Here is a 26,466-nt window from a genome sequence, read left to right on the forward strand (position 1 = left end):
AGCAGCATATCATCACGATCACGCTGGCTCACCTGGAGGAAGGCTTTGGGAGCAGGGCGCTGAAATACATAAAGCAGTGTCTGCTCTTTTACTTAGGCAATAAATCTATTGCTTTATTATTGCTGCTGGGAAACTCAGAGCCAAATTCTTTGCTGGCAAAACATTGACTTCAGTGGAGTTCGGCCAGCAGAGAGTTTAGCTTCCTGTTTTTGTTCCAATTCAAAGAGTGTGCTCAGCCCGACTGTTGTTGTTGTTTTGCTTTTTAGCTGTTTTAATTTGAAATAATTATGTGTTGTGGGTTGTTGGGTTTTGGGTTGGTTTTTTTTTTTTTTCAGTAATTTCTTCTTCATACATCACGTTGTTTGTAGCAGTTAGAAAGAAAAAAATTATTATATTGCTACATATCCTCTCCTTTGTTCAGGACTTATGAAACTCGAGATCTCATCCAAAGGCAAGGCTTAGCCCAGGCTAAGCACGGCTTGGTGTGACCTGCTGCCCAGGTCAGTGGCAGCACTGCCAGTGGGTGTCTTCAGCCCAGGGACCTGGAGATGTGTCTGCAGCTGGTTCTTGCAGGAGACTCTGGGCACTCATATGGGTTTTCTAATAACACAGCAGCTCCCCAGTAACCCTCAGCCCCTCAAAGAGTCGCAGTAATGTAACCTGTGACTTGTTGGGGCAAGTCAGGTACCTGGCATTAAGACACTAAATTGTTTGTTCTGAGGGCTATTATTAACTCGCCCTTTGTACAGGGATTGGCACCAGAGGGCCCTAGCTTAGTTGGGCCCTGTAGCTATTCCTGCAGTATAAATGTTATTTATACAGTGCAATTAAGCTGAGGTTTAATGTAAACTGCTGCCAGTACTAGGGTATGTACCAAAGTGAAAGGAAGTCTTGTGAGACATTTTGGAGAACCAAAAGCACAAAGTTTTAAATGCCTGTTAAACAAAGAGACAGCTTTCTGGGAGAAGTGCAGCAATCCAAATAGCAAACGATCTGGTTTCGAGAAATAGCTCTTTTCTGAGCAAACTAATTAAATGCAGGTGTAAGTCAGAGACAGGAGCATGGCTGTCTTGTCTTGTCTGGTGTTCTCTTACCTGGTGGCAATGCTGCAGGCTCCTCTCTTCCTAATCTTGGTATAACAGACTTAGAACAACTCCTGTGTTCTAGCACACCAAAATCAACGTAGTCAGGAGTCTGTAAATGCATGTCAGAGAAGGACTAAAGCAAAAGCACATATATATTACACCTTGCTATTTGCACAGTTCTTGGGCTGGATTCCCCTGGGGCTTTCCCCACTCCCCCTGCCCTGTGAAAAGACTCAAAGGGGCAGGCTTGGCCCTCATGAAGGCGCTGAGCACCAGCTAACCTGCTGGGCTTCTTCATCTTCTCATCTTCTGGAAAAAAGCACACAGCTGGAATCCCATGACACAAGCCACATGAAATTTTGGAGTATGTTTTCACTGGTGCAGCATTGATTTTAGTTGGATCAATATAAATATTACTTTAGCTTGCAACTGCTAATTATATCAACATAAACTTAATTTATAGTGATGATCAGAGTCCTAATGCTGTGCTTCTGCCAACCCTCACCACTGATGCTTTGAGACATCATGTAAACCTAGCCATTAGCAATCAAGTAAATGCTCCTATTACACATTAGTGATACTGGCTAAAGAACTTTTTAATTGACTTCTTACAATTTATGGCAGATGGTGCAGACTGTGTGCTTAAATTCAGAATTTTTTTTCATGTTTTCTATCTGCTGCTGCTTAGATAAATGCCGGTCTTATATATATAATGTAACATTACATGCTTGACATTGAAAAGACTGCGGTTGTTTCACTTGGAAAGAAGATAAACAAGAGGGCTCAAGATAAAAGTCTATGGAAGAATGAACAGCATAGAAAAAGTTGAATGGGAGCACCTCTTTCCTATCTGCTAAAATAAAAATGCTGAAATAGTCATTGAAATCAAAAGGTCGTAAATTCAAAAGTGGTAAAAGGTTTTTTCCCTATAAACAGAATGTGAAATCTTGATTACCAGAGAAAATCACTAAGGCTGAGAATGTAGCAACTTTCAGCTAGGGGTTGCACATTTATATGCAAAAGACTATCAAGAGAGGTTATACTTAATGCTACCAGGAAGGAATATAAAGCTTTAAGGCCCTGTGGCTTAAACTGCTTTTGAACAAGCAGGAGTTAGCATGACATCTTCACAGAGGCTGGATTAGACAATAAGGGTTTCCTTGTCCCTTTCCACTGAAGCATCTAGCTATAAGGAGAATAATAATAATTTAAAAAAAAAAAAAAAAAAAAGAGTAATCTAATGGCTTTTTAGTCCTGGATGTTTTTAGGTTTGAGATAACGTACTGGCATTTCAGATGTTCCACTGCTGAATGAAAGCTAAGGAAATTTTCCTGTATGGGGGATTTCCATCACTCCTGTCCACAAAGAAACTCCCGGAGATATCTATGAAATAGGGTTCTTGAGTTGCAGGGAGAATATGGCAGTAAACCACAAGGCAAATTATTGTAATAAACTTGGGATTTGAACATTAGGGGGACAGTAAAATAGCGCCTAGGCTACTGTGGGTTAGAGGTAGCACTGAAGAGTGGGTAGAGCAGGGCAAAATCCCACTGGATGAGACAACATTTCTAAATATTGTGTAACTCTGAAGTATGGGAGCAGAGGTAGGTAACATCTTCCTGTGAGATAAGCACAGGGGAAGGACTCTGCCCCCACCAGGGATCTCCTGTGCAGAACTCATCTTTCCCTTTTATAAAAGGATGTTATAAATTGTACCCTTAAAAAAGAAGCGATGAGTATGAAAGCATCCTTGCTAAAGAGCCCTCTCAGATTAGTATAAATCTTGATTCCTTGATAAGATTTATTTCACCAGTTTATAGGGTGTTTATTGATCTGTATTTGTTTTGTAGAGGACTCTGCTAACCATGGTTTCAATAACAGTTGAGGATTCAGATGAATTGATTAGAAATGTATCCAGATGAAGCTGTTCGCTTTCTATGGTTTTGTCTGCATCCCTGTCACACAAAATAGTCTGTGTGCTAAATGGCAGCTAGATCTTGAGATGGCTCTGTTTTGGCAGATTTTCAAAAAGGTTTCTGTGTTTTGCCTACCTGATTTTGCTGTCTGTTGAATCTGATGACATTTGTTAGCGTGCAGCTGGTGGACTGAAAAAAGTGCAGATTACAACTATGTGTGCTGTTCTCAGGTGGTTGCAAGCGTGTGTGTATGCTGCAGATACAAGTCAAATTCCTCCAGAAGTGTTTGTCCCAGTCTTGCTGACTGGGACACTCAAGTACATAAGCACATACGATTTACTCCCAGTTTAATTGTACTCGCATTAGTGTTCAGATAGTATTCTGTGCTTGGGTTTAGAGCTGAAGATTGCTGCTGTGAATAGGGCAGGCTCACAAATGCAATCATTTTCTGCATAGCAGGATGAACTTTATGCTTCAATTATCTGATTTCCAGGTTCCAGCAGCTGTTGTTTTTTAGGTCTAAATACCCTCTCCTGGCAAACAAGAGTTCAAACAAGAAGGAAGTAATCATTGTAACGAATCATAGTAAGCAATATAGGGATTTTAACTCCTGAGTAAGTTTAGCAACATTCAACAGTCCATTTAATGGCATAAGACGTTTGCCATTATAGTGAATTTCCTGTTCTGCAGACATAAATCTCCACTTGCAGCAAAGCGACAAGGTTAAAGAGCTCTTTAGATCATTTTGCATTAAGCATACGCTGGCAAGCGGATTAGAAGTATCATGCATGCAAAGACTAAGACAATAGCGTTGAGAAGAAAAGATTGTTTCTAAGTCACATTACAGGTATCTTAGCCCTTCCTAACACCCAGCCTACAAACCCACAGTTTTGTGCAACTTAGGGGGTTTCCCCTGGAAATAAGAGTGGTAACTATATTTCGATTAAGTTTGAAAGGAATCCAACACTTACTTTTTCATCATCTTTGTGCTTCTTGATCTATCTAATGACCTTCCTCAAAGCTAAAGCTATAAAATCGTGTTGCAGCCCCTAGTTGTGCTTGGCCGTTGCTTGGATAAGAAAGTGTAATGGACGTAAATGTCCCTCCTGCTAGGCAGCCACTTCAGAGTAATTTGGGCTACAGATTTACTCTGTGCAACTGAATGATTAAATTATGAGTGAGACATTCTGTTACAAAAAAGAGTGGCACCCTCAAGGCCTTAGGCTGATACATTCACCATAGAAACACGAAGAGGGAAAAATATTTATTTCATTAAAATTAAGACTGTTTTTCACCATGACATAACCTTAAAGTGGAGAAATTCACTCGTTAAAATAGAACAATTTAAGAACAGTTAGTTCCACAGCATGATGCACCCCACAATATTATGTGAAATTATAGGTTAAGAAATGTTGCAATTGAAATGGCTTAAAAAGCTTTAGCATAAAGATTAATTCCTGACTTTCCTTGTCTTCATTCAGAAGCTCTGAAAGGTTACAGCTGAGTCAAACAAAGACCTTAGATGCAGGATAATACAGATGCAATAGAATAGCTAAGATAGTGTGACAAGAAGATATCATCCCCAAACTGGCTTATTCTTTTATTCTCTCTTTTTTTTTTTTTTTTCCCCCTAACCTACAAAAATTGAATTGAACTGCAATTGAATTGATCTGGAAATTAAAGAGAAAATTTCAAGTGTCCAGTGGACCTGCAGCCAGTGTGAAAGAGAAGTATTTCTAGTATTCGTAAGGAAATACTGAAAGTAGAGTCTACAAACTGCAAAGCCTTTCTCTTCTCATCCAACAGTGATCCTCATGCACACTGAATCTGGAGGAAGAGAGTAGGTTCTCAAATGCCTTTCAGTGGAGTGAGCGCAACACTGTTCTGGTATTAAATGAGCCATCCCACGATTTAACCAATTCATACTGAATTTTCATGGGAGAGGATCTGAAGAGTTGTGGGATGATGAGCACTAAAAGACATTGGGAGAGGCATTCACTGGAGCCACTCACACAGCCTCACCAGACCCGTGAGTTCATGAGACAGAGGTCATCTTAGGTTGACTGCTCCTCCTTCTTTCCTGCAGTTTTTACTGACCTGAAGTTCCTCCTAGCAATAAAGAGACTGAGAGCCTGGAAATGAACTGGGGTTCATTAGCACCATGTGATCTGTAGGCTCCTCAGACCCCATCAGTGAATGGCCTGCAGGCCATGACTTGGGACTTGCAAGGGAACCAGAGGGAAAGGAAGCCAAAGCTTTGTTTATACAAAAAACTTCCACCACTTTCAAGAAATCAGTTTAACATGGATCTAGTTAAACCAGTACAAACATCTTAGTTAGATGCACACAAACCAATGTAATCCTTTGCTTAAATCAGTTTACAATGATTTATCAATGCAAGCTAAATACAATGTGTGTAAGGATTACACTGGTTGAAATGTCTGCATTAAAGGTATGCACCGATTTAATTAGATTGATTTTAAATAGATTTGATTATGTAAATGCAACTTTCTGTAATTTCATTGGTTTATTGATATGGTAGTTAATTAAGCAGGAAAGGTAGGTGGAAAGAAGGAAAGATCTTGTTTTAGAGTAAAAAGACATTCATGAATAATTTATTCTGTTTATAGATATTTGATAGAAATACTGACTATTTTGATTTTACAGCCTCTTTTCTTTACAAACCTAATGAAATTGTTTTCATGCCAATTAGACACATTATACCAACATTAAGGGCAGGCCTTGTGTTTTTATGTCAGTGTGGTTAATTTGAGACCTAGAGGTATTTACACACAAGTAGCCAAGGTCAGTTTGCGTGCAGACAAAAAATTGCCACAGTCCTGACAAGCTCACAGTATGAGTACAAGATGAGGCAGAAGCAGGCAGATGCTAGAGCCCGCACAAACCATTGTATGGTATCGGTCAGCAAGGTAGGCAGAGATCTCAACTGTAGTCTAACCAAGTTTTGCATAAATGTCATGATAAGGGTTTTAAATATTAGAATGGGGCCAATGAGATGTCAGTGTGGATTTTTTATTGGAGAAGGAACTCCTGGAAGGAGTGCTGGTTTGAAAAATTACAGTCTTTTGATACTGAGCATGAGACATTAGTGTGAGGATGGTCAGCTCGAACACAGCCAGCCCATATTCTGTACAATAGAGAAATGGAAAACAGTGGAGGAAAGAGAGATGAGATCAAAATAATGGTCAAGGATTGTTGGCTCTCTAGGAACATCCTGAGTGAATAAGAGTGAAGAGGCCAGATAAAAGGATGTTGCAGCGATGCAGATGCAGGAGAAGAATTGTAGCAGCATGGCATGACACAGAGATACCATGCAGAGACAATGTACATGCCTCGGCCATAGGCAGGAAACAAGAATATAGAGAGATGCATGCTGAACACAATGCCCAGGTAGCGGTATACAGGTCTGAGCAGAGGCTAACACGGCAATCACTACAGTGAACAAAAAGGAATTATATTTTTTTTTTTTAATCACTTGAATTTGAAATGATAGCTAAGAGAGGTGTGAGCAACAGGGTGGCTATGGTTGATGGTTGTGAGGGTGACAGACTGGGACAAGAAATAACGACCTGTGAATTGCCCTCAATCATGTGATTTATGAATGGCTTATGGGTCAAGGAAGCTCAAAATGGAGCAGCTCCCTGACCTTTGGCCAAGAGGAAGGTGTTAGAAACTCTGGCAAGAAAGGTTTCTCCCGAGTGCAAGGCAGGAGAGCATCCAAGATGCAATTAGAAGAAAACAGCTGCAGACAGTGGTTTGCTGGATGCATAGGTGAATGTATTTGGAGCAGGGTGGGAGGAGAGAGGGCCCCTACTCAAAGAGGCAGAGCAATCAAAAGTCAGGGTACTTCCTAAGGTGGGGTTACTAGACATCTTTCTTCGGGGAGAGGAAAGAGACAGGCAACAGTGGGAAGATGGCTAGAGGGGAGAATGAAACACTCCTGTGTTTTAGAAGGACAAGAGGTTGAAGAGGAGGAGGCAGAAGGGAAGGTCAGATGGTTGAAAAGCCACTCTGTTTTCACCACTTTACTCCAGGGAGGCTGGGGTGAGATGCTGAATGGCAAGGAAAAGGCAAGCAGGAGGAAGGGAGAGTTTGAGACCTGGGTCAAGAAGTGAGATGAAGAAGCAGCTGACACCGCACATCATCCAGTCAAGCTAAAGTAGTGGAGTGATTTCACTGGGATGATCACTGATGTTAAGAGATGGGAGGGTCTGCAGATTTCTTCTGGGGAGAGATGTGGCAGAGTCACCTAGAAGGGAATTTGGGGCAGCAGGAGGGGGCAACAGCAGGGGTACAAGCAGTAGCCAGGGACGGCAGATGGCCATGGGATGGAGGGGTGTTAAATCTGGACTTGACACAAATGGGGAGGAAGGCACGTATAGATACTGTGAGTTTGCAGTGGCAGGAGGGAGGGGAGAGAAGGTATGGGAAGCACATGGTGGGTTTGTGGGATCTGCTGGTGGGTCAGGGTGAGGGGGGCTCTGCCAAAATGAGGATTGGCATGTGGACAAGGCTGCGAGGAAAGCAGTCACAGATTTGAAGCTGATGTCTGTGGCTATGAATCTTTCCTCTCCCTTGCCTGCACGGAGATGCTAACCCAGTGTGATTAAATTATTTCAGATTTCCCTGATTTGGAGGCAGTTTCCTCTTCCTCGGCAACAGTGTGCACAGCCAGCCCTCTAATTACAGCAGGAGGGCTGTCATACTCTGCAGGCACAGAGCTTGCACCCTTTTGAAACACGACACTCCAAAATCAAAGCTTGCAAGGATCCTTTTTAATTAGTATCACTTTATAGTTTGGAGGTCTATCTCCACATCTTTAGCTTCAACCAGTTGTAAATAAACACCTTGGAAACCTAAATTAGGTGTAAACATGATTATTCTGCGAAACAAAAGGTCTGAGAGGTGTGAACTGCTTTATATGCTCCCGGGAGTGGCTAAACCCGACACTTAAAATGGCAGCTTAGAAGTCAGCGTTGGTACTGGTCAGAGCTGATTTTAGCTGAAGGCTTCGGTTAAAGCATGTGCCCCGCGGCAACACGCTGCCATCCCAGAAGATAAAGACCCCTATTTAATGCCTCCAGTGCCGCTGCCACAACCTCCATCTTCTTCCCAACTGCTCAGGCACGTACAGCCAATCCTGATGCCTGTGGCACACTGAAAACTGGGTGACAGCAGAGACCGGTACCAAGCAGAGGGACAGAAGAGAGCATTGAACCGGTGGCGTTTCACAGGTGAAGGCCGATAGCAGTCAAAGCGGTGTGGGGGTCCGGAGGAGATGCACAGGGGAGCCTTGGCCGTGCCTGCCTCCCTGCACTGGGGTCGGGCTGGACCCCTGGTAGGAACAGGGCAGAGCAGTGGCACCTGCTGCGGGCAGCGGCTTGTTTGTTTTCAACGGGAGTTTCATTTTCCTTCTTTGCTCCTCTTTCCTCCAGTCTAACTCTGTTTTTTAAATGTGTCTCTGTTAAGGCTATATTTAGGGCTTATTTGCTAAGCTGGCACTGCTTAGGCTCTCTCGGATAGATCTTCCTGGGGTTTTTTATTTTTATTTTAAGCCTTTGATACATTTAAACGTGTAAATATCTGGCCTAATTGGAATGCCTAAACAGTCATTTCCCAAACTGCCAACATGTTAAAATCTGTTGATGTGTGCAGTCCCGAAGTTACCATGGCGACCACCTCCATTGCCAGGCAGACATGCCAGATCTCCTTCAGCTTGTGGAGGGCATCCCTCGACCCCAAACTTTAGGGAGTATGTTTATTTCCAGCTCCTGACGCCCAGCTTGCGGGACTATATCTGCATTCTGCTGGTGATCAGGAAGGGAAAGGAGCCCTGGCTGGCTCCCAGGCTGGGAAGAATGCTCGTACCCTCAGGTCCCACTGTACAGGTGGCTCAATCTGAGCAGTCCTAGAATGGCATCACCATCCATCACCCTGGCTGGGACAGGACACAATTATGAGTCTCATGGGATAATAAGATGTATCTGAATTTTGGTCACAAACGGGTGGGAACCACGTTGAGTAAGTGAGAAGGTCGGTTCCTGTGTGTTAGTGGGTGCTGGACAATGGCACTGTGCGATGGGGAGAGTCTCTAATTGCTGTGTGGGAGGTGCTGTGTTCATCACCACCACTGCTGCCAGGGTGGCTGCAAAGTGTTGCAGGGTATGCCTCCCCATGGCTGGTCCACCTTTGGTGTGAAAGGACAATCCTCTGAGAAGCCTGAGTGTATTGTGAAAGAGACACCGTTAATAAATACCTCTTTCTAACAAGCAGTGATCACCTTTTTATCCTTCAGTTTGTTCTCCAAGGCAGCTCTTTCTAGAGCAATTTCCACAAGTCTGTTTTTCTTTGCCCCACAAACTATAGTTATATACTACAATAAGGGTGTATGTGTGGTGTTTCTATTTTTTTCCTTTTGTGGTAAAGCATCATGTAAGGAAGATGATATTTGCAGTTACTTTCTCACATCCTTTTGTCCTTCTTTAGCCTCAGTGTTTCTACCCCCAAAGGGTCCACAACTCTATTGCAAGAAAACGTTTAGAAAGGGGCTAGAGCATGTGCTGAGAGTTTCCTGGACTGAGGCTTCCATCAAAAACACACAGGGATGGACTCAGAGCTGACATCCACGGTTTGCTGCAATTTCCAGGGTATGGGAATTTGTTTTCATTTTACATTTGAATGAAATCCAAGAAAAGCAATGTGGCCATGCAGAAGGCTTTGCCTTTTGCCTTGTTGCTTCTGTGAAACTTGTCTAGGCTTTCCATAGAGAATGAACAGTTTTTATGATTACAGTGTCCAACATCAGACAAAACATATAAAAACTTTGTGAGTTTAATAGCTTTGGTATTCCCACCATCTCTGACAATTGCAATCCATTTAATAACTTAGTTTATTTTTAAAACGTATATATTTATTTATATATGCATGTATGTATCTGTATATACGGCCCCACGTTTTCACAGCTGGACAGATATAGTATCAGTCATTGTGAAAGTATGCTTCAGCAACAATCACTCTTTCCTCCTGTTTAATATCCTCTCCAGATCAGTTTTGCTAACATCAGCATTCAAAAATCATGTCAAAAAACCTCCCTGCAAACCCATGCATTTGCTTAAAATTCATAAATATTTATTCAGAAAATAAATAACAGGCTGGTTTTAAAGTTTGAGTTTTGCTATTTAAAAAAAAAACCAAAACAACCAAACCTGCACTTTGAACTTTCAGGTTTGCATGAGTCAAGTTTAACTCTGCAAGAATGAGGGTTAGAAATTTTAAATCACCAGTATTCTTGTGAAGAAGAATGACTCGAGCCATGAGTGCTAATAGCTCTTTGCTCTTGTTCATTGCGGGCAGCTCCCGATAAAATGTTGGGGTGACAGTGGCCCAGAGTCCAGCTGAACGGGAGGACTGCAACCCCTTCAGCATCTCAGCAACTCAGAAAATGCTTTTTTCATGCTTCCTGTACCAGTGCACTTTTGTTAGTCTAGTTTATATGATGTTTACTAACCCAAAACTCAGTAATGCTCTGTAATAATTAACTTACGTTAAGGATTATGGCAGGTTCTTGACGAATTAGCTCTCTTTAACTGTGGCCACATCAATATACGCTGGTAGCATGTAGGGAGGAGCATGTAAGCACTGTCCCTTGCAGCCTGATCTGCTCTGGTCGGCCTTTTGACTCCAGCATGAAGGGAGAAATCTATGCTGGCTTTCAAAGGACCTACTCAGCTGCTGTGAAAGCAGTGACTAAGGTTCACAGGAAAAGACAGCTTTTCTCTTCATGGGATTGGTGGGCTGGCCATTTTATACCTTCCTTCAGTGGTCTCAGATGCCTTCACAGCTAGCGAGCTCTTTCTTAACACTGTCCTCTTGGTTTATCCGAGGTCTGTCTTCTCAGGTCCCATAGCCTTAATAAGCACTGCTTAAAAATTTTGTTCAAAATTCCCTAAAAATGCCATGTCAGTTGGGAAATGTAGTGCACTCTTTTCCCAAAGGGATCCCAAAAATTCCACCCACTCCCTGGGATAAGGAGATGCTTCCAAGGTAACAGAGAGGCCTTAGGGGCAGGATATGGGTTGTGCTTTCTTCCTCTCTACTCCCAAATGTCCATTCTTACTTTCTTTAGGGTCAGGCCTGCAGTTCCTGGCAAATCAGGGTGGTTTGGAAGTCTTTCAGCTAACGAAAGGAAAAAAAAAAATCAGCTGTACTTCAATTAAAGAAGAAAGAGATGAAAAGAGCAAAGATGTTTTACCCCTTCACTAGGAATGATAATTTAAACTATAGTTCTAGTCCTAAATATTTTAATAAATGGGCTGCATGAACTCAACATGCTACTGACTCTTCCCTGTTCCAGCTAGTTTCTTGCTTGCACAGCCATGTAAAAGGTACCCCTCTGAAATGTGCATCTCTGTTTTAGAAGGAGCTGGTTTTGCCCTCTCTGTTTAGTCTTGATCTCCCTGACATAGGCAGCCTGGGGAGAGGAAACTTTACTGCCAGCTGCCTGGCTTTTATGGGAAGAAAGAGACCTGGCTTCTCTGTTCCTACTTTCTCCTTGAGCTCCAAAAGCAAGAAGGATTGCATGGTTATCTAAGCCCAACTAAGCCCACAGACAGTTTTATTTGTCTATCCATTACCAGTCATCCATCATGAGTTAAGGCAGGAAAGGACGAACAAGTTTATTTTCTATTCTAGCCCTTTTACTTCCCTGAAGATTTTCACTCTGGAGGGGGAAATAGAGCATTTTTTTCACTGAATACAAGTTTCAAACAAAAAAGGAGAAGAGAGTGCCTTTCAAACCCCTGTGAACATGTGTCAGAGATGCTATGTAGTCATGACGCATCCTTTTCAATCCCATGCAGGTGTCATGACCCTGGGGTCCCTGCAGCCCCAGCTCAGCCCAGACCTGGCACAGCTCCTTTGGCAGACCTGTGCTTGTGCCTGTCTACCACATAAATATCAAGCTCTGACACAGTCCCATGTGCAGGCAATGATGTTCTGTGTGACCTCGGGTGACCTGCGGCTCAGCACCACCATTTTCTTCTCCTGCCCCTTGGGTTTCTTCTCCCACCTATTTGGGCTCCAAGTTCCCCAAGGCAGAGGCTCCTCTCCCAAGCACGCAGAGTGCTCTGCACAGAGGTGGCTCAGTACCGTCAGGCAAAATTATTGCAGCGGAGAAGGAGCATCTGCAAGCCTAGTCAAAAAGAACACCGCTTATTTTGCTCTGGGAAAAAAAAAAAGCCAAAATCAAAGGATTTTAATAGTGTTTAAGTAATGCTTTTTTAAATGTGGAGACACTTGTTTTCTCACTCATTTGTAACAAAACCTATTACATGTATGACAGTGCAATCCATCATAAACGCAATGAAACATGTAAGGTGGGAGGAGGAACTTCTGACATGTTTTTAATAGACGTTTCTTCCCTTCCCCCTCCAAACTGAAGGTATTTGTTATGACTTTTACTTAAAATGGGGAAAGGGGAGAGGGAAGGGAGTATGTTCTGAATTCACTGGAGAGGAAGGAAGATTTGTTTTATTTTATTTTAGTAGCTCCAGGCTGCCTTTGAGTAACTGGGTATTACAGTCCTGGTGCATCTCTAATTAATAAGATCAACTGCCCCTGAATTTTCTTTTACAAACTAATTTAGATATGTCAAGGCTGCAATTATTTTGAGAAAGATCTGACTCTTTGCTTATTCATCTTTCCTCCTACTCCCCAAGAAAATAAAACTGTCAGCTTAAATGCCCTTTGAAGTCTGTTTTAGGTACTTGATTGAAAATTAAATACTGCCCTGCTGCTGTTAAAGTGGTCGAGGCTCCTGCTCTTTCTTTTTTCCCCTCACCCCCACCCTGCAATTTGCAAAGGATAACGAACCCTGAGATCTGGCTTATTTCCAAATACAACCTAGCATTGCTGTGGTCAGCTGGGGCCCTGCCACCAGCCGTGATGGAGATTATGGGTGAGATGGTGGCACAGTTGAGGCTGATGGCAAAGCACCCAGCTCGGAATGTCCTCCGGCCCCAGCTGACTTCTCAACCTCATGCAATCAAGCTCTCTCTTAGTCCCAGAGAGCCCGAAGGTTTATGCGGAATGGTTCTGAAAACTCATAAAGATCAAACCATTTATTGGCATGAGTGGTTTACTTTTATTTGGCAGTGTTTGCAAAGCCCGGGCAGTGAGGGGTGCTGGTCGTCATCCCAGGCTTGTGTTATAAAAGTTATTGTATGTCAGGTGCCTCCCAAAATCCTACTCCAATAATCTCTGCTTGCTGGAAGCCTTCAGAAAGAAAGAAATAAGGGAGGGGAGAGGAGACGGGGGGGGGGGAGAATTTGGGCTCCCACTTGTTAAATCCGATCGGTCAAGCTTTCATCTTTTGGCTGAGGCAGTGCAGCTGGAATAGTCCCCCCGGGATGCTGAAACAACAGGCCTGGCCTGGGCTACATGCTTGTGCCTTGTAGGGATGGAGCAACAAGGCAGGGTAGCAGTTCCCTAACCAAAGCAAAGAATGGGATCAACTAGCAGAGAAAAACTATCCATGCCTGAGTTTTACAACAAAAGCTAGTTCTTGTTACAAAACAAGCTGAGCCCCTTTAAATGAGGAAAAGCTACCTGGCTGTGGTTTTGTTTTGCTCAGGCTGTGTTTCCTATTCAGGCAGAGTGACTGTCTGCCATCCAGGGTGAAACGTCTGCCCCCTTCCTCCCTGTCTCTCCCCTCTCAAATTCAAATGGAATCAGCAAAAAACCTGGCTCGAGGAACACTAGCAGGCAGGCAATTCTCCAACACCCCATCGAGCATCCTCCACCCTAACCCCTGCCTAGCATGGTTTATGACTTAGACTTTATTTTCTGTTGACAAAGACTTTTCTAGAAAGCGATTTTTTTTTTTTTTTTTTTTTTTTTTTTTTTCCCAGAAGCTGACAGAGCCTGACTGGAGCATAGCAAGCTCTCAGCAGAGCTTTAGCTTCATCGATTAATTTATTTGGAGGTTTCAACCTAGCATTACATTCAAGGTGATCATAAATGCCATCTGGCTGGAGTGGCAAGGTGGGAATTTCTAGCCTAGTCCCATCTAGACCAGGGTTTGTTATGGAGAGGAAGTTACAAAGGGGGGACTGTGGGATTGATCTGCAGAGTGGTGCCATTGTGGGGGGACTCCGGGCATGTCTGAAGTGAAAGCCTGGCATCGGACCCCCACTAAAGCTGCTGGAAATAACTGAAGAGCTGTCCTTCAGTGGGCTCCAGGAAGCTCATAACCTGAACACACGTGGGCTGCTGTTAGCCAGAAACTAAAACACACTAGATTTTATTTTTCTTCTTCAGACCCAAGAGTTTCAAGGCTGAGTTAAGGTGAAGAGCAAGGATGTAGCTGTAAGAAAAACACGTTTTCTTTTTGAGTCTGGATTGGTGTTTTACCTGTGTCCAAGTCCATATAACAGAGTGGGAAAAATAGATATGAAATTAATATAATATACATGTATATTTGCATAGTGTATACAGTATGCTACCTATGTAGCATCCATGCCCATACGGAGCAGAGTTAAATGTAAGCCACGTGCTGTAAAATGTGTTACCGATGCAGATGGCACAGTGAGTGGTTTCCTATACTCGAATCATAGCAACCACGCGCTCTGTGGAGAAACTTAATATTTAAAGTATGCTGACAGCACTTGGCTCTGGAAGACTAGACAGCAAAGCCCTTGTAGGATGCTGTTGTGCATTTAGCTGTCGAGTCTGTCATCATTATCATTTACTTTCATTTGAAATTTTGTCCCTTTATGCTCTGTATTTCGAACAAACAACATGAGACTATCAATAGTGTTTTGTCATGATCACATTTCATAGCTGCAAATGTATTTTAAATACAGAAGGGGACAGACAAGGAAAATGTTAGTATGTAATGTGTGAAGACCACCTTCAGGCATATCCACCCTCCCATTCCACATTTTCACATGATAATTCTAGTCCTGTCCATTGCAAGGTACTGCGATATCACATTTCGTTGAAGTCAGTTTTGCCAAGTGAAATGCATCAATTTAGATGCATTTAGATCTATTTTCTCCCCTTCTACTCTGCTTTTGTGAGACCCCACCTGGAGTACTGTGCCCAGCTCTGGGGTCCCCAATGTAAGAAGGACGTGGACCTGTTGGAGAGAGTCCAGAGGAGGGCCACAAGGATGATCAGGGGGCTGGAGCCCCTCCCTTATGAGGACAGGCTGAGAGAGTTGGGGTGTTCAGCCCAGAGGAGAGAAGGCTCTGGGGAGACCTTATAGCGGCCTTCCAGTACTTAAAGGGGGCTACAGGAAAGATGGGGAGGGGCTCTTTATCAGGGACTGTAGGGATAGATAGATTTAGGTTAGATATAAGGAAGAAATTCCTTACTGTGAGTGTGGTGAGACACTGGCACAGGTTGCCCAGAGAGGCTGTGGCTGCCCCCTCCCCGGCAGTGTTCAAGGCCAGGATGGATGGGGCTTTGAGCAACCTGGTCTAGTGGAAGGTGTCCCTGCCCATGGCAGGGGGGTTGGAAGTAGATCATCTTTCAGGTTCCTTCCAGTCCAAACCATTTTATAATTCTATGATTTTCACCAGTATTTGTTTCCAATTATAACAACATAGCTACTCTATTGAACATACTACCCTATCATTGTTTCTCAGTGAAGCTAATATTTTTATGTCTCAATGCAAATAGAAAATAATGACGTTTATAGGCAATTTTTGATGTGAATACTGCAACTCGCCATTTGTTTGAAATGTTTCTTTTCCTTCTTTCTGACTATGATTTTTGGAACTTAAACTCTAGCAAAGTGTAATTTTCCTATGCTTGCACATGGTGAGTTTGCCTGTTGGAGGGTTACAGAGCAAGATCTCTCACAAGAGTTGCTGACACAGACCTGCCCAATGCTAGAATGAAAGTGGCCTTGCAGTTTATGTTACAGAACATTACTTCCAGTCATTTGAAGCGTTCAGTAAATATTTTCCATTTTGACAGAAACTTCACTGTGTTGACCCAAAACATTCTGGTTTTTGCTAGGACATGGTGATAAAAAGCACGTCAGTCTGGGTGAAATTTTTCTTCTCTAACCTATTTGTCTCCTCTGTTCACCCTTCCCCTTGTTTTTTTGTAGGGAATTTATTTTTGTGCATGCCTTATACATGCCTTAACAGTATGCTAGGAATAGTGCAAGGGAGCTGAAACTGCTAGGAAAATCTCAGCCTTTTCATTTCCTGAAGTATATTTAATTTCAGGAATATCATCGGTGCTTTTGCATTTGACTGCTTTGAAAAGGAGCATCTAAACTTTTTGTTCTGTAAAACAATGTGTTCATCAAGGCTGCCATGGATCACAAATACATGCATACACACACAGACATGCACATCCCTTTTAACTTTGCATTTAGGCCCGCTGTGATTGAAAGTGAATCATCTAAAGTGACATTCTTTAAAGACCTTAACAGCTCAGCAACTGCCATAGAAACGGAGCCACTACGAAAATGAGAGTTTCCGACCACGTGCGCCTTTTAGGAAGAAGCACACGCTTTGCTCAGGGCTAAACCTTGAAACAAGCTGGGCCACCATCAGCCAAGTATTGTAAGCCTATGCTTGATTCTCCTTCAAGCAAAAAGGGGGTGTAAAAAACCTCGTGCAAGGGGTACTCATGAACGTCACTTTATTTTTATTGAACTTGGTAAATCATTCCTGAGCACAGTTACTCCCCTTCTTGGAAGAGCAGGCTCTCCATACTTCTTATGTGTCTAAAAATAATATATAATGAAATATACATTTGTGTGTTCCTGTAATCTGTGTCTTAGGCTGTCATGTATATTATCTTTGTACATCAGACTGTGCAAGTTATTTTTAAGTCCAAATTTTCTTCTCTTTATCCCATTCCAAAAACAATAAACAAAGCTCATGAGGAGAAGGAATAATAATGTATAACTTCCCTATAAACACATGGGTATCATTCTGCCTGAATTCCTCTCCTGCCTAGCAGCCACCCCAGAGCTTACCTCCTCTCGCAGCTCATGGTGCCTCCACTGGATTGGACTTTGTCTTCCAGTAGGAACCAGTGGGTATTTATACATGTTGTTCTAAACTGCCTTGTATGAGGTTTTGTTCAGCTGAAAGCATTTTTAAAGCCATTGAGACACTTTCTGCCCATGCAGTCCAGCTAAGGCCACTGCTATGCCATGTAGGATGCCCATACGATGGATGTAGTATTCCTGCTGCCACCTCTCACCTCTCAGGGTTGCTACTGAAAAACCCAGGCGGAGGGTTATGAGAGAAATGTTTCACCTTAAGAAACAAAAAAAATTCTATCCTTCCCAGGAAGGAAAAAAATTGAGACACAACCCAAACCTACTGCTATGGAGGAGCCGAGCACCCAGTAAGAACCCAGCAAGCTACATCATGTTCCCATCTTGTCGAGAAAGGTACATTTTTTAAGCTGTATTTATAAGATGTCAGCTACAGCATTGCCTTGAGATGCACGCAGGACAAAAATAGCTGTGATCATATTTCCTCCTGTTTGCCTTGTAGGTGAGGAGATATGGGAATATTTCTCTCTCTGCTGGGGTCACAGCAGTGCAATGTTTGTTGTCTTCTGCCTACTGTCATGTGCCCCATAAAAGCTAAAAGAGTCCTTCTTTCTATTGAAAGAAGTACTTGGCATATTTGGAGCACATGCTGACACCAGTTGCTTTTCAAAGGCTCAGTAAATTCCAGCTCACTCTTCTATCCCATTTTCCATTCAGAGACACAGCAAGGGGCATTTGGCAGACCATGAAATAAAACTGCACGTGCTGTAATCCTTTTCAGGGTGAGGCTCAAGCTCTCACTCCCTCTCCTTCCTCTCTCTCCTCCTTTTCACTCCCAGTCTCTTTCTATACAAGTGTGACCAACTACAGGAGCACCTTGCCTGGATTAGACAAGGTCATTGGAAAATCTAGGGCCTGTTATGAGCTCAGTGAGCAGCCATACTGACCTTACTAGTTTTGATAGCACAGGGGTTTAATTCTGTCCTATGAGCTGTCTTTTGCTTTGTCCCCCTCCTTCTGTTGCTAGCCAAGGTTAACTCTTGCAGGCTTAGGAAAGGTTGGCTACTTTGACAGCCATAACAGAAAAATACACAGTGTCTAAATCACTGTATTGTACTTGAGAACAGGCAAAAAAAGGCAGCTCTGTGATTTGTGACTGAGCTCAGCCAGGTTTGCGGTAGACGTGCCAAGTGCTTCAGTGCATTCCTGGATTAATTTGATATTCCTTTTTGGCACTAAAGGAGCCTGCTGCCCCACTTGGAAGATAAAACCCTGAGACCAAAGAGCATGTTTCTCAGCTTCAGTGTCTGTCAGATCTTACTCTGCAAGGGGACCTTTGGAGTGCACCAGTGCAAAACTGGTACATTGTGAGGCAGTGAAAGTGATCCTCAGGAAAATCAAAGGGATGGAGAGACTTTGCACCGATAACTTCTGAGCTTTAGGGACCAAACCTACTTAGTTATTTTAAATTGGCTTTGTTGCGTTGACTTGGTTTCTCACTTAGGCTTAGTTTCATGTGTTTCTGGATCCTTTAATTTTAGGCCCCTGAGGAAAAAAAAAAAAAAAAGTCTGATTTCCCAGTGTCTATTTTCCTCTGCAAGGTTCCACCCATCTCATGGGTCAGTGCTGCCAGCTACCAGCTTGCTCTCCCCTCTCCTCCTCTCCCCTCCTGCCTGCCTCCAGCCATGTGCCCCTGTTCCCCTTCTCAGCTAAAACATGGGCAAAATGGGTGCTGGAGGCACCAGCCAGGCAGTGGGAGCAGAGAGGGAGAGAAGAGGTGGAAGAGGAGGACAGGCTTCCCCATGTGGTACTGGTGAGGTGTTGTGTTGGGTTATCCCATTGGAGTCATCCCTTACAATGTTGATAATTTATGACTGGATAATTGTTTGCATTCACTGAGCCTTCCTACGAATGAAGTCACTGTTATGCAGGGTGATGGAGAAGGTCCTTGCCCTAGAGAGCTGACATCAGGAGGTGAGAGGTAGAAATCATCCGTGGGAAAAGCAGCTGCCAGGGGATGCGCTATACCATGACCAGGGCAACTGGTAGGTGAAGGAACAGATCAAAAGAAAATGCAGAAATGCCTATGAGGAAAGGGAAGACTCAGGAGGGAAGGATGAGTTAATTACCTTAATACCAACCAAATTGCATTAGAAGCAGCACTTTTATTTTGAGTAAGTAGCTTTCCAGTATATGACCCTGGCAAAACTTCCTAGCCTGATTTCTCTAAATTGAATTCAAAAATCCATTCTTGATTTGCTTTCAGCAGCTTGGAGAGAATTCATATCTAGATGCAGACTTCATGGCTTGGTCCAGTCCTTTCTGCTTCTCTGTTTATTTAGTTTCCAATTTATAGCTTTCAGATGTGGGCAAGGGATAAGGGAAAGTTGTTTTGTTAACTTAGGCCAGTTTTAACTGTCTTCCTGTAGAATAGTCTTCAAATACATATTTGTACTTCTTTGTTTTGGTTTAGAAACTTACAGAAATAAGCTAGCAAACATAAATACATTAATGAAAATAAGCCGTATTTCTCCACATACCTCTAAACCAGTCAGTCTCTTTATACCCAGAAGGCATATAGTTTCTAGCTACCCCGATTTTTAACCCGGTGACATTAGAGAAGCACAGAGGCAACAGTGATGAGCCCCAAGGTGTGTTTACTTAATGTCTTTGGAGGTGCTGTAAATCCATGCCTACTAGTGTCTCCTGTAATTCAGAGGATCTGTGTGGAAAAAGGAAGTGAAAATGCTGATCTCAGCAAATTTGTTATAAATTTGGGCAAAGGATCAAAGAATCTGCTTTTATGGAAGCCAGCTCATCAATCCTTATCTTTCATGAAGCAGATCTCCTTTTTTCTTCTTTTTTTTTCTTTTTTCATCATTGTTGTTAAAAACGTAAAATAGAAACTAAACACTTTATCAGTGGCCAGAGCATGATTTCCACCAGCATATGAAGGTTTCTTTGCCTTGGTCTTTTCTAACAACCAGTAAATATCTGAACACATCGTTGTGCCAGATAAAAGAACAAAGTAATAATACCATATGAAATCAGCCCAGGCAGCTAGCTAATGAGTTGGCTTTCTTTTCTTTCAGAACTACTGGAATCAAATTCAGTTCTGCGCCGGTATTTACTGTCAAGTGGCCTACTTCAGATTTTAATGATCTCTTGAGACCCTGGCCTGACCCAAAATGTTGTTACAACTTGGCCCACCCCAGTATAATAAACTATAAACCTGTCACATGGTTCCCCTCATTCAGTAATTAGAAACGTCCTAAGACCAGTGTTAAGTACTGTGCCTAAAAACAGGCTGAGCAAATGCCAATTTACAAGGGATTCATGGTCAAGGTGCTGAGTGAATTGCTGGCTGAAGAGGCAGGCCACAAAAAAGAAATGAAAAGAAACCTTGCTAATCTCCCATTGGGAAAATTGCAGCAGCCTCCTCTCTGCATAATCAACAGCTGCAGGAGCAAAAGCATTGCTCATCTGTTTTCCTAACAAGTGGAAAATGTATACTGTATGCATCATGGAAATGGAGAAGATATATAGGGGTATAACGATACTATAGATAGAAAACATTTATAAGTGGCTAGTTGGAAGTTACTTTTCAGGCAAAGAACCAGGGAAGTAAGAGATTGTTGCAGAAATGTGCCAAAATATGCTTTAAAAATAGAGGAGTAATGAATATACGCTCTTGTGACTGTACATTATGAATGTAGAATTAATTTATATTGCATTTCAGTAATGTTATACCCTACCCCACACTTAATTATACTAGATAAATACCTGAAGTGAGGAATGTGTTGCTGACACTTACAGCTGAGGAAGTCTTTTGTCATAAAAATAAGGACTAAATTTTTGCAAGGTGGAGACAGCTTTAAGTATTTTCACAGTTAACCCAATCTCTACTGCTATTTCTAAGTAGACTATTAACACCCTACAGTACCATAGGCTTTTCTGCTTGAAGACCTTGACACTTAAACCCCACCTCACATCTTGAGATCAACGCCGATTAGTGATGCTGCACCTTTTTTACCCTGGACAGCTAAGCCAGGTCCACAAGTTTTTGTCAGACTACGTGATGTGTTTTGTTTCCTTTCTGCTCCATTTGAATACCTCCTCAAGCCATGGACAAGTCAAGTCCCTCCATGTTGCAGCAGTGGCACGTGCAGCAGGGCAGCTATGAGGGGGGAGGCTGCTCCTCTTCCTCCCTGCTGCCATGTCCCACGGACACAAGCTGCTGTCGTGTGCTCTGGCATAAAAGCAGCCCCCAAAACCTGTAACAGTTTGAGTAGAACTGCTTTTCCAATTTACATCCTCATTTCAGGAGGTTCCCTGGTTCCACAAGATGAGGTGATATCCCAGGTAATGGAAAATCGCCAGTAATATCAACAGTATAGCTCTTACCTGGGAAGTCAAGAAGATGCATTCACAGGGCCCCTTGCAAGCCATCATGTCCTCTGACAGTGGAGAGTTAACTTCATTTGTCACATCATTAACCCCACTAATCTTCTAACAACAACAAAAAAAAAAACCTCACAGAGAGCAAAAGGGACTGCTTCTAAATATATTTTTTAAACCCTTACAACCTAGATCAGGAACAAATCCTTTCATGCATCATAAGGATCTTGCACATGCAATTTATTATTCCTTTTTGCGTCACCTCTGGGAGCCAGGGAGGTGGGTGCAGGCATGGCACTCCCCTGCATTTGGTGGTGTAAACCTCCAAGAGGGCTTGGGACAGGCTTGCGAGCAGGGAGGAGGAAGCAATTGGAGGGAAAAAGGCAGGTTTTAAAGCCTTCACAATCAGTTGTCCCCCGGCTTGGTGAGTGGTGTGTGATGGAGAGCAGGGCCGTCGTGCCTTTCCATCATTCTGCCACTCAGCTTCACAGGGGGAGCAGGAAAAAGCCTCTGCAAGCCTTCAGCCAGGAGGCCTGGTTGTGCATCGTTTGTCAAGCTGCAGCTTACGCTGCCACTTTGAAACCCTGCGGGCAGGCCTGGCCACACCAGTGTTGTGGAAAACTTGGAAACTGCAAAGAGACTGTTTGTTCTCATTGCCCTGGAAAGTGGAGCCCCTAGGAAGAGGCTGCTGCTTTCCAAAGTAACCCTGTTAGGAGCAGTTACCAAAAATGGAAGATAAAATAAGCATGTGATAAGATTCATGTAAATCTCCCATGACTATTTAGGGATGCAGCAAAAGAGCTGACTTAATGCATTAAAATATTTTTTCCCTTAGTAGCAGATAGATTATGGTTTGAGTTCAAAAATAAAATCACCACGTGCAAGGTTTAAGTGTGCAGTAGATACAAAGCAGCTCTTAACCCTGGTATATAAATAATTTTGTTGAGTTCTTTGGCCTGTTATGCGTCTGTCACCCTGGCATTGGTGGGATGGGTTTGATCCCACAGACGTGGGATCAGAAACCTTTCTTAAGCTTCCAAAATTTTTTCTGGGGCCTCTTGATGACAATTTTCTGGAAAGAGTCTTTCACAAAAGAGCTTGTAAACTGATACAAAGGTGAGTTGGTGGTTTCCCCTAACAGGATTCCCTGCTGTAGAGATATTTAGAGCTAGGTTTTGATGTGGTTTGATTTTAACAGGCCACTTGGTTTGGAACTGGTATCTTTTATCTGATCTAATTGCATTTATTTTGTGATAATTCTATGAATAATGTTAGAATTAATATCCATCAGATTAGTAACTGCTCAGGGTAGTACTTAATCCACTTTTAATTTGAATGAGGGGATTTAAAAATCTCTAAGTACATTTTACAGCATTGCCCTGTGGGTTTGGTCCCTTTCCCAAGGACATCATTCAGAGTGGTATCAGAGACTAAAAAGGTCACTGGTAGGACAGCTTTTGTCTACTGGATGACACTGAGTTGGCACACAGATGTCAGGCATTAGCTGACTGAAAAGAGGGCAGACACGGTGATGGATAATGAACGCACACATTGAAATAACCCAAATTCAGTCTGCAGTTGGCATCTCTCTGGAAGCAGCCAGCCTCAGGAGTTTGCTTGCAGGTCTGTCCAGATAACCCACTGAGAAGTCTAGAAACTCAGCAGTCTCTTCATGGGGAAACAACCTCAGGTACCTTATTTTGGGATCACCAGAAAGGCAGCATGGCTGGAGGAGAGCCATACATAGCTTGTGTTTCCCGCCCTTCTCCATATTGCCACTTTCTCCATTAGCTAATTGAAAACAGCAACATGTGCATCCGAGTCTAACTGCATGCCATCATTCTCAGGTAGAAATCATTTGCAGAAGTACTATGTAAGAGAAATACCAGGTTATTCCCCTTGTTAGAATGCTCCAGAGTTGGAATTAGGTGCATCACCATCAAGTAGGTCAGATGCATCCCCAACTCACGGATGCAGATGATAAGGTAGATAGGAAAAGGAAGCAGTGGGTTACACAATATGTGGTTTTAATGGATGTTTAGATTAGCTGTAAATGTGCAAGCACGTGTTTGTTTACAGTTACCAGGATATGAATCAAAGAAATAAAAATAGCAATGCATTAAGGCTTAGAGAACCTCTTGGGAAGAAGCAAATTAATATTTTTAAATGTAAATATTTTGACCCAACCTATTAGTCATCGTCTTGTGCTACAGTGTGAGAGATCTGAGTCTTATGTGGTAACTTGTCTCCTGTTTTCTGCAGGAACAGCACATTGTGCTTCATCACCAGCACCTTGTCTGTCTGATTAAGTAGTGCTATTTTTCAGGTGACAAATATTTCTCAAAACCCCATGCTTTTCAGAAAACACGTGTATCTTCAAACTTCGCAGTATTAAGTAGCACATAGTCTCTCCCTGGGTTATCATATTACCCTGTTAAAAATAATAAAATTAAAACCTACTTTTTCCCAGAGTTTCTATTGTTGGTGTGTGGCACTGCCCTCAGTCAGCCAGTGAATTCCCAGTCTTGGCTCTTCTTTTAATACCTTTACTGCTGTGAGAAATTGCTAGAGACAAGCATACTTCATTAAATCAATGAGTTTCCTCTTTTCTCTCTACTCCTTGTAATTCCCATGGACTTTAGCTCAGATTTTTAAACAGGGGTGATGTTTAAGAAGTTTAGTAAATTATTACTAGATGTCAGGACATTACAGGCATCAGAAGTATGTTATAGATAGTTAAAAAACATTGTCATTCAAATATGTCAACATAGTCCTCTGTCAATTTCTGAGATACTGTACCATTATACAAGTGATATTTTTTATCCCAACATCTTCCTAAGATATTTACAGATATAATAATACTACTACTACTAAATATGAACTATATTTGTAATGATTTATCAAATTGTTAGAATTGTTGATAATTGGAACAATTAGCTGTGCTAACAGATGTATGTCAAGAAAGATGATTGTAACAATTTTCTTTCTTTGACTCTGGCTGGCTTTTCTCAAGAGTGCTGCTAAGCCAGAGGAATCATCTAGAGTTTGCACAGAGGTAGCCCCTAGTCATGGTATTAAAACATTATAATTGAGGGAAGAGTGCGCTTTCTTGCTTCGTGCCTGCTCCCTCAGGTAGAATTAAAGTCCAGCCTGAGTGTTGTTTCCTCCTGCTTTGTCCTTTGCAACTTACTACTTACCATACCTACAGCTCACTTTGGGTAGCACAAGCCTTGAAGTAGACTCTTCTGCTTACTTAGCACTGTTAATTAAAGCAAGTCTATTAAACAAGTATACCAGTGCCTGCACTGGGCTTCTTATCTCTATGGGAGCAGTTCAGGCTATGGATGATGTCTCTTTGTGAGCCATGTTGCTTGGGCAGCACACCATGGCAAGAGCTGGAAGTGCCTGGAACAGTTATTATAACCACGAACATTACAGTTTAGACTTAAAATCTGGGTCTGTAAAAGAGGCATTGCTGGGGTGTGGTGGCCCCAATTGTTGGAATTTCCTTTTTCCATTGGTCTGAAAAAAGAATGAGCCCATGATATGAAGCCTGTCTGCTTCTTCCATTTCTGCCTTACAGAACAGCTATTATGAGGAATGTAAAGAGTTTTCTTCTAAGGAAGTAGTTTAAAGAGGTTTATAATACTTGTAGATTTAAATTTTTTATATGTCCCCAGATATGCTGTAAAGAATACATTTTATAAATGCTAGAATAAATAATGGAATTGCGAACAAAAAAAGCAATGCATGTCACAGCTGTGTGCTTTGCCAACCTTTGTTTTGAGTGACCCATTCAAGGAGAAATGAAGCAAAGACTCCTTTGACTGGGCTCACTTCCAGTCATTTGGCATTTTAACTATATTTAGGCCAACCCTCTTTCTGAAAGTTTTAATTCTTACAGAATTTATAGACAAAGAAATAGCAGTAAGGAGAATGATACAGTAGCTATATCGGGCAATAGAGTGTTACCAAAATTTTTGCCTATTTAATGTCTTTGAGCTCTAATTTTTTTTTTTTTTTTCCTTAAGTCTTTCCTGGGTGCCTATCAATGTATGGAAAAAAGACAAATTTCTGTATTTATTGAGAATCTTGCTGTAGTATTAAAGATACTTTATTTTCAATGTCTACTCCTGACTGACTGTTAGTTGACTAACAGTAGACTGACTCTCCTGCTTTCTACCCCTTTTTTACTCTTTCTCAGAGACACACAATGCTACTTATTTAACTTACTTTGTGCAAGCTTAGTTTTTCATCTAAGAGGTTAGAGAACTGTACAATCAAAGTACTGGTATTGAAAATTATATTGGAGATTCCTGTGGGATAAAGGATGAAGCAGTTGGAGGTTGAGCTACCTCATATGAAAAGGTGAGAAAAAACCAAGAAAGTTTAAAACCTGGTCTACTATAGATCATTACTGACCAATGCAGGAAGTCAGATGTGTCACTTAGCTCCAGCCACTATATAAAATCACATTCATTTTACCACAGCTCTGAAATCTCCTTCCCAGAATGCCTCTCTCTTATACTGTCCCCCAAAGACTTTGCCTGTCTTTGAGGTGACATGTCGATTTCCCATAGGAGTTATAATTCAAATGAAATCACGTCACAGTGACACCAGCACAATTAAATCATAAATAAAGGCCATGACATGTATTTCTAAAAGCTATTATGAAATATATATAGACATACAATGTGCATTAGGTTGTTATTTAAAAGGGGTTTTTTAAAAGCTCAATATAAGTCGAAGTAGATTGCCCCTATTTACTACCCTTCCTTTCTAATCTCAGGGTTTAGCAAACATGAACCTGTGTTACTCTATTATATAAATAGGAAGACTGAGATATTAAATGACTTTCTCCTGGTCAGAGAGCAAGGGGCATGGGAATGTTTCAGATCTCAAGCTTCCCAACTCCTCTATCCTCTCCGTTTCATTGACATGTCTCCATAATTCCTTATTTAGCTATAGGCTAGAAGTGATCAGGGCAATCCTCTACTAAATCTAGAATCCTACCAATTTA

At 42.1% G+C, this 26,466-nt stretch overlaps 1 long non-coding RNA gene across 4 annotated transcripts in view; it reads right to left on the minus strand.

The window, feature by feature from the left end:
- Window positions 1-21,977, minus strand: part of LOC141957748 (uncharacterized) — a 48,505-nt gene extending 26,528 nt beyond the window's left edge. The window contains exons 1-2 of one of the 4 annotated variants that reach the window (XR_012633163.1): window positions 21,453-21,977; window positions 1,095-1,194 (exon numbers count right to left, since the gene is read on the minus strand). This is a non-coding gene — a long non-coding RNA (uncharacterized LOC141957748). The remainder of the gene's footprint in view (window positions 1-1,094; window positions 1,195-21,452) is intronic. The other 3 variants (XR_012633164.1, XR_012633166.1, XR_012633165.1) reach the window with 3 other exon arrangements.
- Between the last annotated feature and the right edge of the window lie 4,489 nt (window positions 21,978-26,466).

The sequence above is a fragment of the Athene noctua genome, chromosome 2 (genome assembly GCF_965140245.1).
Source record: "Athene noctua chromosome 2, bAthNoc1.hap1.1, whole genome shotgun sequence".
Classification (NCBI taxonomy): Eukaryota; Metazoa; Chordata; class Aves; order Strigiformes; family Strigidae; genus Athene; species Athene noctua.